Source organism: Daphnia magna, linkage group LG6, assembly GCF_020631705.1.
Source record: "Daphnia magna isolate NIES linkage group LG6, ASM2063170v1.1, whole genome shotgun sequence".
NCBI lineage: Eukaryota > Metazoa > Arthropoda > Branchiopoda > Diplostraca > Daphniidae > Daphnia > Daphnia magna.
In genome coordinates, this window is record NC_059187.1 from 7,642,329 (window position 1) to 7,653,297 (window position 10,969).

At 40.1% G+C, this 10,969-nt stretch overlaps 1 protein-coding gene across 3 annotated transcripts in view; it reads right to left on the reverse strand.

Annotated features, from left to right (window-relative positions):
• Positions 1–10,969, reverse strand: part of LOC116924514 (SH3 and multiple ankyrin repeat domains protein 3) — a 30,355-nt gene that overhangs the window by 12,041 nt on the left and 7,345 nt on the right. The window contains exon 1 of one of the 3 annotated variants that reach the window (XM_045175049.1): positions 7,668–8,281. The exons of the other annotated variants lie outside the window; for them this stretch is intronic. The gene's annotated coding sequence lies outside the window, so the exon portion shown is untranslated. Of the gene's footprint in view, positions 1–7,667; positions 8,282–10,969 lie in introns of those variants that run through there. 3 annotated transcript variants of the gene reach the window in all.

The following is a 10,969-nucleotide window of genomic DNA, read 5'->3' on the forward strand; positions in this document are numbered from 1 at the left end:
ATCCCCCCCCCCCTTCCCTTCCTTTGCTCAATAAAATAGGATGAATCAATCAAGACTCTCTTTGAGAGGAAAAAAGAGAAAGAAAAAAAAAAAAAAGATAACGTTCTACCTTAATCCCGGCCTGGCGTCGTATCAAAACATCGTCATGGCAACAAAACCATCGGGACAAGGGGGGGGAAAAAAAAGGGGGAGGGGGAGGGGAATGGGGGAGGGTTACACACCCTCGTAGCTTGTCTCTTGGATGATTATAAAATACAAACGACTATCGTCGCGTCGCAAAGTTTTCACCATCGAGACTCGCGTTTTATTTTTAAAAATGCGGTCGCTATGGACGGAGGGCTCATCAAAAAGTTGTCGTCTGCTCTTTTTTTTTAAATATTATTTTTATTTTCACGCTTTCTTTTATTTCGGTCGGTTAGATAGTTGATGGGGACCAAGTTCAGTGCACTCGTCAACGAAGCTACGGGGGCGGAGAACACATTGTCCATCTCTTCCGGACGGGAAGGAAACAAGAAACGAAAAAAAAAAAAAAATGGCGGATAATTCAAGAAAGATAACACACATAGTCCGCCTATAATTTTTTTTTTTTCTCTCTATCTCTCTCAATATGATTCTAGCGATGGTATTAAAAAAGAGCTTCTTCTTCTTCTTATTCCTACCCCGTCTCCTGCCCCCCTCCCCCCCATTTTGTGTGTGTGTGTGCCCGTATTCCACAAAGAGACTTGCGTTGGGGCCAAGTCAGAGACGTTGCCTAGCCACGGCATGAGAATCTACGACGTTGTATTATATAGCCGCTTCTATCTCTATCGTGAGTCTCTCTCTCTTTCGCCAAGGATCCGGAGATCAATACTCACAGACTGCTCTCCTTTTATTTTCTCTTTTTCTCTCCCTTACACGAAATAAAAAATTGAAGAGGGGAACACACACACACACAGACACACACACAGAGAGAATAAGGGCAGCAACCAGATTCTCTGGACTCGAGGGCTTATACTTATTAGCGTGAACCAACTAGCTCTATACGTATATCGTAGGCGTCACGCCTCATATATAGACGAAAGGGAAAGTGGGGGAGCCTATCATTTAAAAATACAAAAAAAAAGTGAACGAGACGTCGTTGTTGCAGACGACATCGAATGTAAGGAAGAAAAAAAAAAAAGGGTGACTAAAATATATATATTTTGTGTGTGTGTGTGTCGACTGATCATTCCGGACGAATAAGAAGCAGAGTACAGAGAGCGCAGCAGCAGTTTCTTCGTCATCGATCCAGGCCAACCCCATTTTGCGCTCGGCTGCGGATTCGAAACGATGAAAGCAAAGAAAAGTCATCCACTTCACCAAGTCATTTTCTGTGGCGATTTCTCTTTTTTCTTTTTTTTTTTTTTTTTTTTTACTGGCTACAACATTTCGAGATGACGAGCGGTTTCACCATCAAAACAAGGTACGTTTTTATAGTTTTCTTTTTGGACATTTCTCATCAAAAAGGAAGGGGGGAAAAAAAATTGACTTCATTTTTTCTCGTTTGCCATCGTTTTTTTTTTTTGTTGTTGTTTTGTTTTCTTCTTCCTTTTTTAGAGCACGTTGCGTCAAAGACGGTTGAATTTTCAATGAGCAACGTCTGTAAGGCTGGCCATCGTTTATGGTAGCCAAATGCGTGTGCCCAATCGTTTCGATTACAGCGGCAAAAATATGATGCGCCAAATGATCGACCAACATGGAAGCAACAACAAATGTTGTACACGTTCGGGAACAGCCAGTGGTGCCGATCCCCATTCTTTACACAGCACATAAAAGGAGAGGATGAAAAGAAAAAAAAACCGTTTGAAAATGGACGAAAATTGAACGACGGTGTCCATTTTCTTTTCGGGTGCCTCGTGAAAGGGAAAAGGCACAACCAAAGCGGATGAATGGGGTGAAAACGTCTGTTTTTAAAAAAGAGAGACAGTCGTATGTTTTCTAGGCAAAAAAAAAAAAGAAAAAGAGAAAAAGGGGGGCAGTAAGAAAAACATACAAAGCAGCAAGACATCACAACAAAGTTTTCATGAAGCAGGCCCAAGAGAGAGAGAGAGAGAGAAAGGTGCTGGAACTCTTGTTTACCAGCATCCCCCTAGAAAAAAACGGCCGCTGTGTGTCCAACTGTTGACGTGTCCGACCTTTGCCTGACGACTCGCCGAGAACAAAAGGAAGAAGAAGAAAAATCCAGCAGAGACTTTGCGTGTTTCTTAACTCAGCATCCGTTACCATCTGGAACGCATTCCATCAACACCATCTCTCTCTCTTTCTCTCTCTAGAAAACCAATACCTTTTTTTTTTTCTTTTAGGGGGGGGGGGTGCCGTAGAGTTCACACACAAAATGCTAGAAAAGGGCGGACAGAGTTTAAAGGAACATCATGTCTAAAATAGAAAGACTACACCCCTCTTCTTTAGGGGCCATTTTTTTTTTTTTGTTTTTTAAAGACGAGAAGGTCCCTAGTTGTACAGCGTGTGAGATGATCACGTTACCCCGCTGGTCAACTAAACTACGCCAATGGTAGGAGAAAAAAAAAAAAGAAAGCAGCGTTCAATGTGTGTAATCAAGACAACGTGTGGCGGACAATGGAGACGGACCGAGGTTTTTTTTGCGTGGGGCTTAGCAAGTTACGCGTGAATTTTACGTGTGCCGTTTTACTTTCCTCATTGACTGGCCTCAACGGATAGAGGAAATTGGACTTGAAATCGGAATGATAACTGACTTCCGGTGGACTTATTTTCCATTTAAATCAAATAAAAGATGCGAAACGGACGGATGTTTCTCATGAAATATCAATCTGATTTTCGTTTATCGATTTTTTTTTTTCAAATCCCGAAACAAAAAACATTACAATTTTACACGTAAAGTGTATTATTTTTTATTATTTTTTTAGATTGGGCACCTTGCCAATAGATCACGTACGAACAAACAGAAATCGAGATTAGATATCCCCCCCCCCTATTTTTTGTTCCTCTCTCTCTCTTCTGTTTGTACATATTCGTGCATTTTTATTTCCCATAAAAGATGAGAACGAATTTATCGATTAGTGATCGATACGAACACGTGCCCGAGTGGCTCACTCTCTTTAAACGCGATCTCCCCCGCCCGACTCCCCCCTACGCCCCATAATAATAAGCTCCCCATAGAGACATGATCGTCCTTCGTTCGGGAGCTCATTAAATTTATCCGCAATCCTTTTCTTAACTCTTTCGTCATTTGTGCCTTACAATTGAAAACTGAATAAAATCTCAGCCGGAAGAGCGGAAAAAAAAAAAAAAAAAGAAACTCGCATGTTTTGACACGGTGTTTAAACTGACAGTTGTGTCAACGTTCATTATCTTTGGTTGCGTTTTTTTTTTTAACAAACAGTTTACGCGGTTTCTTTTTTTTTTACAACTTGTCTCGTGCCTGTCGTTTACTCGTCCATTTCTCGTTTGTTGAAAATGTTGGTCGTTCTATTTTCCTTTTTTTTTCGCCCTTCCCAGGTGATAAGAAATGTTCGCCTCTTGTTTTTCTACGGCCAGCTGATTGCGAAGAGAAAACACGGTAGATTGAAGCGGGCAAAAGGAAAAGGAAAAATATGGCAGCTAGATATTGTGGCCGACACGGAATCATCTTTCACGTTTCGTGATTGCGGTTAAAACTATTTGCAGATGCACGACTTTGAGCGATGCAAAGCAGTTGGTGATGAATGAGCGAACCGGATGAATAAACGACTGGAATTTCATGGAGAAAACGTCGACAAGATTTCAAAGGAAAAATAGTTTGAAAAGAAACTTTGAATGAAAATTTCAAAAAAAATATAATTTCTTTGATTTAAAACTGCCATAATTCCGTCATTGTCGAAACATTGAGCCTCGTTCAAACGCGACTAATCTGTCGATTGCGTGAACCCATAGCTTTGTTATCAGTGACCTACATTTGCTACTCTGCTTTTTCGCTTTCGTCTTCTCCTACCGTCTCACATCAGGCTGCTGCTGTTAATCAATGAGAAAGTAAACATCGCGTTGAAGGCACGGCCTTGAAAGATCAAAGTGCACGCGATTGATACAAAGTGCGACACAACAAGTGTGTCTCTCTATCCACGTGATAGGCGCTACGTGTAATAAATGGTTCGTGTACAGAACCAGAGTATATAGTCTCCGTGAAGGCGATCTCTGCGACTCTTTTCATTTTCAAAGAGAAATGAATGATTCGGTTTGTTGTTGTCAGCTTGCTCCCGATTCGGAAATTCTCTCAAGGTTAAGAAGAAACAAAACAAAAGGAAAACTCTCCAGCTTTGACCATATCTGGATGATGATTATTCTCGTAGGCTGCCCGAAAACGGCTTGACCATAGGCACGTTCCTGTAACGAACGTTGCGTGTTGCTGCCTTCGACTGCTATTTTAAAGTGGCGCTATCTCGGGGGAAAGTATTATCTAAAACCATCATCTCGATTTTTAATGCCTTCAAGACTTTTCATGTTCGCCTGTCTCTCTCTTTTATTCTTGTTTCGCGTCACGTTTGAAGGGCAGCAGACGCGACACGTCATCAAAATCCCGACGACTCAAAAAATAAAAAATAAAAAAATAAAAATATCCTTCTCACGGTGTGTTTTCGTCTGCTATTCCCCACCCATAAATCTTTGGCCACTCCCCAGTTGCGCACCTGCATCCCACCGAAATTCTTATCGTCTTCCAGTGTTTTATTCGCCCATTTTTCTCTCTCTCTCTTTCGTTTGGGCTTTTTAGTTTTGAAACACACAAAGAAAGAGGGGTGGGGAGGGGGGAGAAAAAAAGTTACGACACGAATCTCGTTCAAGAATTCACTCACGCATCTCTGGTCGACACTGTTGCCGATCGAAATGAAAGTGAAAATAAAAATGGACGTTGGAATAATAAAAACATATCATCACGGCCATAAAGGAACACAAAAATTGGGACGAATGGATTTAATGGGATTTTGACGAGTAAACACAAACCGACAAAAAACAATTAATCCCCTCGTGAAATGAGATCGGCTTTTGCGGTAAAAAGATCACGATGAAAACATGCATTGCCTACGGAGATACAAAACGATTGCAACGTTGTGTTTCTTCGTGATTTACATTAAAAAAAAAAAAAAGCGGGTTGGATGTAACAACAAGAAACTGAGCGCAAAAATGAATCGTTGATTGGCTTTCACTCGGCGCGGTCAGTTACGGCGTTAATCCCGCGTGAGTAGACACATTTCAACCACAAAATGCATAACAAACATCTTTTCATTCGGCACAATCCCAATAAGGTTAGACATGAAAGAAATTCGTTCAAAATGTGCGGGGCAAGAGAAACGGGGAGTAAAAAAAAAAAAAAAAAGGAGTCGGGTGTTGGTGCTGACAAACGTGTCGGGATACAGTTGCGACACTCGAATGAAGAATGGCTTTTCTTCTCCTGCTGGCAAATGTAATAAACTCGAGTCGGAGGAGAAAATGAAGACGCAAGCAAGAAAAAAAGGGGGGGGGGGGAGGGACATAAAATGCTCAGCACAGTTTTTTTTTTTTCGGGAGTAAAAAAAGTGCTGCAAACGTTACTACCAAAATGAAAAAGAAAAAAACAAAAAACAAAAAACGGAGCGGCGGGTTGTAGTTCTATTTTTAAAAAAATTGGGGAAAAATAAAATTTGGAACATGACCAAAAAAACTCTGCTACTGAACTACGTTTACTAGCGTTCAAATTTATTATTTATATTTTTTGAAAGGCAAAAAGAAAAAATAATAATAATAAAATTTTTTTTTTTTTTTATCGTTATCGTCAAAGAGTCCTCAATGGACGGAGAGTTTTGCTACCCACTTTGACGGCCGTCAGATTCTAAGCCCATAAGGAAAAAAAAAATGGCGTCATCATCGCGCAGTATAACTCAAGTGCTTTAGCTGTACAACAACAACCCTTTCTCACCTATATCTAACAGACACAATAAGAAAAATTTATTCATTTTTTTTTCTTTCTTTCTTCTTCCAGGCGTCGTGCATTTCACGTGTACGCGATAGCTGAAATTAAACTGCGAAATACGACCTCCAACTTCTTTGTGAAAATATTTCTCGAAGGAAACGGGCGCAAGAAAAGAGACAACAACAACAACAACAACAAAAATATAAGTTTTTTGAATCGAGGCTAATTCCAGTCGTTTATCTTTTTTTCTTTTTCACGTCATGTTTGAGTCGGCCTCCATCGTGATTTGTTTCTCCTTCCTTTTGCTCGCATTCCCTCTTTGTTGTTGTGTCATTAACTATTTGGAAAACTCACGTTTCTGACCGAAGCCAGCGCCAAATATTCCGACGGGAAAAAATAAAAAATAAAAATAAAATGCGGAACCCAGAGACCGGAATACCTTTACAAAAATAATACGGAACGAGGCCAACTAGTATCCAGTGCTACCAGTCGCAAGAAAAGATGGCGTCTATGCAGAAACTCCCTTCTCAATTCTAATGAACAAATAACAAAACGGAAAGGGGACACATTACGTCGATAACTATCGACAGAATGTCTGTGCATTTCAATGGACAGGTGTGCCTTAACAGAACGATCAAGGCCATTTTGTTTGCTGACGTATTTTTGGGTTTATTTTTTTTCTTAAACCTCGAGAGTCCCTTCCCCACTCATTATCATCATCTCGTTAATTTTCTGTACAACACAGTCTTTGCGCACACAACTTTTCTTGCGAGAGGGGGGAGAGTTGGATCCCATCGTTTATCGTGTGCCAACTCACGAAGACGCAACAACTCGAAAAAGATGGCCATGAATGCCAAAAATCATCAAACTAACGCAATTTCACGTCAAGACAACAAACTAACTGTTAATCTCTAAACAAAACACAAAACAAAAAAAGTTGAAGCGAACCAGGGGAATGATAAAAAAAAAAAATAAACGGGGGGAGAGAGAGTTTTGATTACTTGTTTTCTCTATTCTAAATTTCTGATGGAAATGAATCCCGTAATAATAAACACGCACCCCACAAAACGGGGAAGAGATGATGAGGATGACGGTGGACTCGAAGAGATGCCACGGATCGATAGTGTTACAAAGAGGGAAAGGGAGGAGCTGGCCGGGCGTGTTTGCGCTCCGCTACACACAACATGGACGCTGGGGGGTGGGTGGAAATTGAGATCATCTACAACTACAAAGATTATGCAAACGAATTTTGGAAATGCTTTCAACCAGCGAAAGAAAAAAAAAAAAAAATCAATGACCAGAAAGTCCCCCCTCCCCTAAATTTAAAAAAAAAAAGGGCCAATTAATGTCCCCTCTTCTTTTCTCATTTGCATACGTAAATGAATGAGAAAAGATAGTTTTCTTGAATGAAGAAAAAAAAAATGTCAAAGGTAATCAAAATGTTTTCAGAAAAAAAAACGTGATAGAAAGCAAAGAGTTCAACATTTCGTTATCAGTCCACGTTTTATTTTGTGCCACTTTAGTCCTCGTTTCTTCCAACAGGAAAAGGATTCCGCTCCTATTGGGTTTCTGATCTGCATACAGACAGTGTGTGTGTATGACGCAAATCTTTTCCACTAATTCATTAACCCTTACGTCACTTTGCTTTTCTTAAAATACCGACAGCCGTGGGGGGGGGGGAGAACAAAACAAAAATTTTTCTTTGAAAAACGAAGGTGGAGGCACAAAAAAAAAATTTAAATTATTTTACCTTTTTCTTTTTTGTTTCTATTCCTCCTTATTTTTCTGCTTCTCTAATCCGTATTTTTTTTGGTTTTTTTTTCTTGAGTTATTTAAATAAAAAAGAAAATTTCGTCGTGGTCGTCAAGCAATTTCCATTTCAGGGGGGCGTTCGAGAACTGCGAAAAGGCGTCTCACGGGCTCGCACAGAAAACACAAACACAACGGACGCACTAAGGCGACAATTGATGGAAAAATCTTTAAAAAAAAAAAAAAATGAAAATAAATAGAATTCGTCCAAGTCGCTTCTTCTTGTCGGTTGTTATTTTTGACACATTGGCCACCTGACGCAGTCCAAACAAACGCTCAACTGTAATGACAATATAACCGACAGATGCCGATGATGATGTGACTTAATTTAATTTTTTTTTCGTTTTAAAAACAATCGATTTCGCACTCGGCGGAAGTGGAAACAATTGAGGTTTGTAGAAAAAAAAAACACAGGCACTGACGACGGGATGATCACATTTAAAAAATCCAGTTTCTTTTTTCTTTTTTTTTTCCGAAGAAACAAGAAAGGATTTATTTAATTGAAAAAAAAAATAAAAACTCTTTGATTTTTTTTGTGTGTTAGCGGTTGTGTGTGTGTGTGTATGTGGCTGAACACGGACCAACTGAAACTGAAGCGGCGCGCAGGAGGTCGAGCCAACTAAGGGCGAAGCGGTGGCGCTAGTGTCGCTCAAGAAGCCGGCGCGCGCATCGTCAAAATACAAATTCACAAGGCTTGCTCTTACTCAATATGGAGCATGCGCTGATCTCATTTCAACCATCTTGTCCTCCATGTGATGGCCATCTTTTTTTGTTTTCTCTCTCCCTCCCTCCCATTTTATTTAGTCGTTCACATCAACCAGATTCAACTTTTTTTTTCTTCTGTTTCAATTATGGTGATTGCTTCTCTTTTTTGATGTTGTTAGATCACACAACTTTTCCTTTTCTTTTTTAAAAAAATGTTATTAGCTCCGCTAAGCTCGAAACTCCCAACTTCAACTTCAAAGACATCAACTAACCGGTTCTATATTTCTAGATGACAACTCGATAACAAAACTAAAAATGAAAGGGGGGGGGGGACCCTTTTTTCCTTCTTCTTCGTTAACACATAAAATTTAAAGATGTAATAAGTTTGGCACATGTGGCAATAAGTGCCTCATTTCCCTATCTTTAATGGCCGTATTATTAGTGATGATTATTCGTTTCTCCCCTTAACTTTTTTTTTGCCTCCCCGAAACACCAAAAATAAAACAAAAACAAAAAAAACTCGAAGGGTCCACATATATAAAACTTGAACGTATCTTTTCAAATGTTCAACAACAGCAACAACAACAAAAAAAGAAAAAGAAATAGATGGTTACATCATGTTCGGAGTGTCAGCTACAGTACGGATTTTGACAAGCAAAAATTCAGAGCATGTTTGCAGCGCGACGAGATGTTGATGTGCGTACGCCGACCGACGCGCCATCTTTTACGCCTTTGACACTTTGAAGAGGAAATCGTCAATGTGTTTTTATTTTCTTCTCTCTCTCTCTCTCTCTCTCTGCCGCTCACGATCCAATTCCCGTCTATCATCAGAAAACATCCGCCAATTATCTTTTCCTTGATGATAGAGTAAGACTGGCTCTCAACTATGCCATTACATTAAATCACGAATCCTCCCACCTCTCCCCATCGGGATGAGCTCGTTACACTCGCGCCTAATCACGAAAATGTGTAGTAAACCTGCCTCTATTCCCGCCTTGTTCTTTTTCGTTTTACATTAGCAGACAATGTTGTGTTACCATTGATTTATGACGGCCATGTTATTTGATTTTAAATGTAGATTGACGTACGTTTACGTGAAATAAAGCGGATTTGATCGTTTGGATCAATCAACAATTAAGGGGGGGCGTGGTTTTTGATCGGAAAAAATGGTGAGGGCAAGGAAAAACAAAAAAGAACAGGTCGATGAAAGAAATAGACGATGTTATCTAACAATGTAAAGAAAAGTTTTTGTTTTGTCTTTCGGTTTGATGATCGTGATAGACCACACAAGAAAAAATGAACCCCCCACCATAAAATTGAAACGAACACACACAAGAAAAAGGGACGTGATTATATAAAAATCATACACCACTTTGCAGGTGAAATGATGGTTGATCTGTTTATTACTTTAAATACTGGGTCAGTCTCGATAATTGGCACTGAGAGCAACCTTGACACAACATGTAATCTCGGTGCGATCCAGGTGTTGTTTCCTCACCAAAACAAGACGAACAAACTCGATCATATGGCCAAGCAAAACGCGCTGAAAGAAAAAAAAAAAAGAGAGCGCATTTGGCATCGGTTTTCTATGCCAAGGTCTCACAAATTAGCGTGGCTTGACCATCGCATTATGCAACTCGGACAAAACAGCAACAGACAGCCGCAAAATAAATCAAAACGAATTTCCTTCAAGTTTTGTATCGTGCCGCACACTCTATTTATTTAACTATTTTACTCGTTTTTTTTTTTCTTCTCACGCCGTCAGCCAATCTTTAAAATGTAATGGCGGCCCAAAAAAACAACAAAAAACACATAGCATCCTATAAGCCTGGACACGGCAATAACGCCACCTGACGCCATCATGTATTTACAAGTGCCGCATGAATAGACTTCTGTTCTTGTCTTTGTCGGGTTAGGAATTTTATACATTTTTTTTTCTCGTTCACTGAGCTCATTCCCTCCCCCCCTTGTTTACCTACTTTTATGTCAATCGAACATTTTTTTATCAGCCGACTGTCGCCCTTGTTTTAAATTCCTGATGTCGCTCGTGTGTACAGGGTCGACACGATTTGATACCTGGGCTACGTCGTTGCGCCAACGTAAAGGTGAGTGCATTAGCAGAGAATGTTATTAGAAGTGAACTTTGATCGTAGGTTGACATACATAACTTCTCTTGTATTACGCCAATTTGTTCAAGACTTCCGACGAACGTTGTGCGCTCCCTTAAACACGAGTTTAATGTGCCATGCAGACAGTAGGCGTGAATGTTACGTGTCCGTGGAAAATGCGCTGGATGGCTTGGGTGTGGATTCTGTTATTGATCCAGGTGTAGACATTATAATAAAGCGGGGCATAACGCCATGTCTAACGCAAAGGCCTGCAGGTGATATCATGTTAAAGCCTATAACCGGCTCCGTCCGAAGAATTCGCCACATTGGTTCCTTACATTTTCAGCAAAGTTCAGGGCGTCTGGGCACCTCTTTCGAGGCAGACAAATTTCAACAAAAGGAGAATCACGGACTGAGAATGGGAAAGATT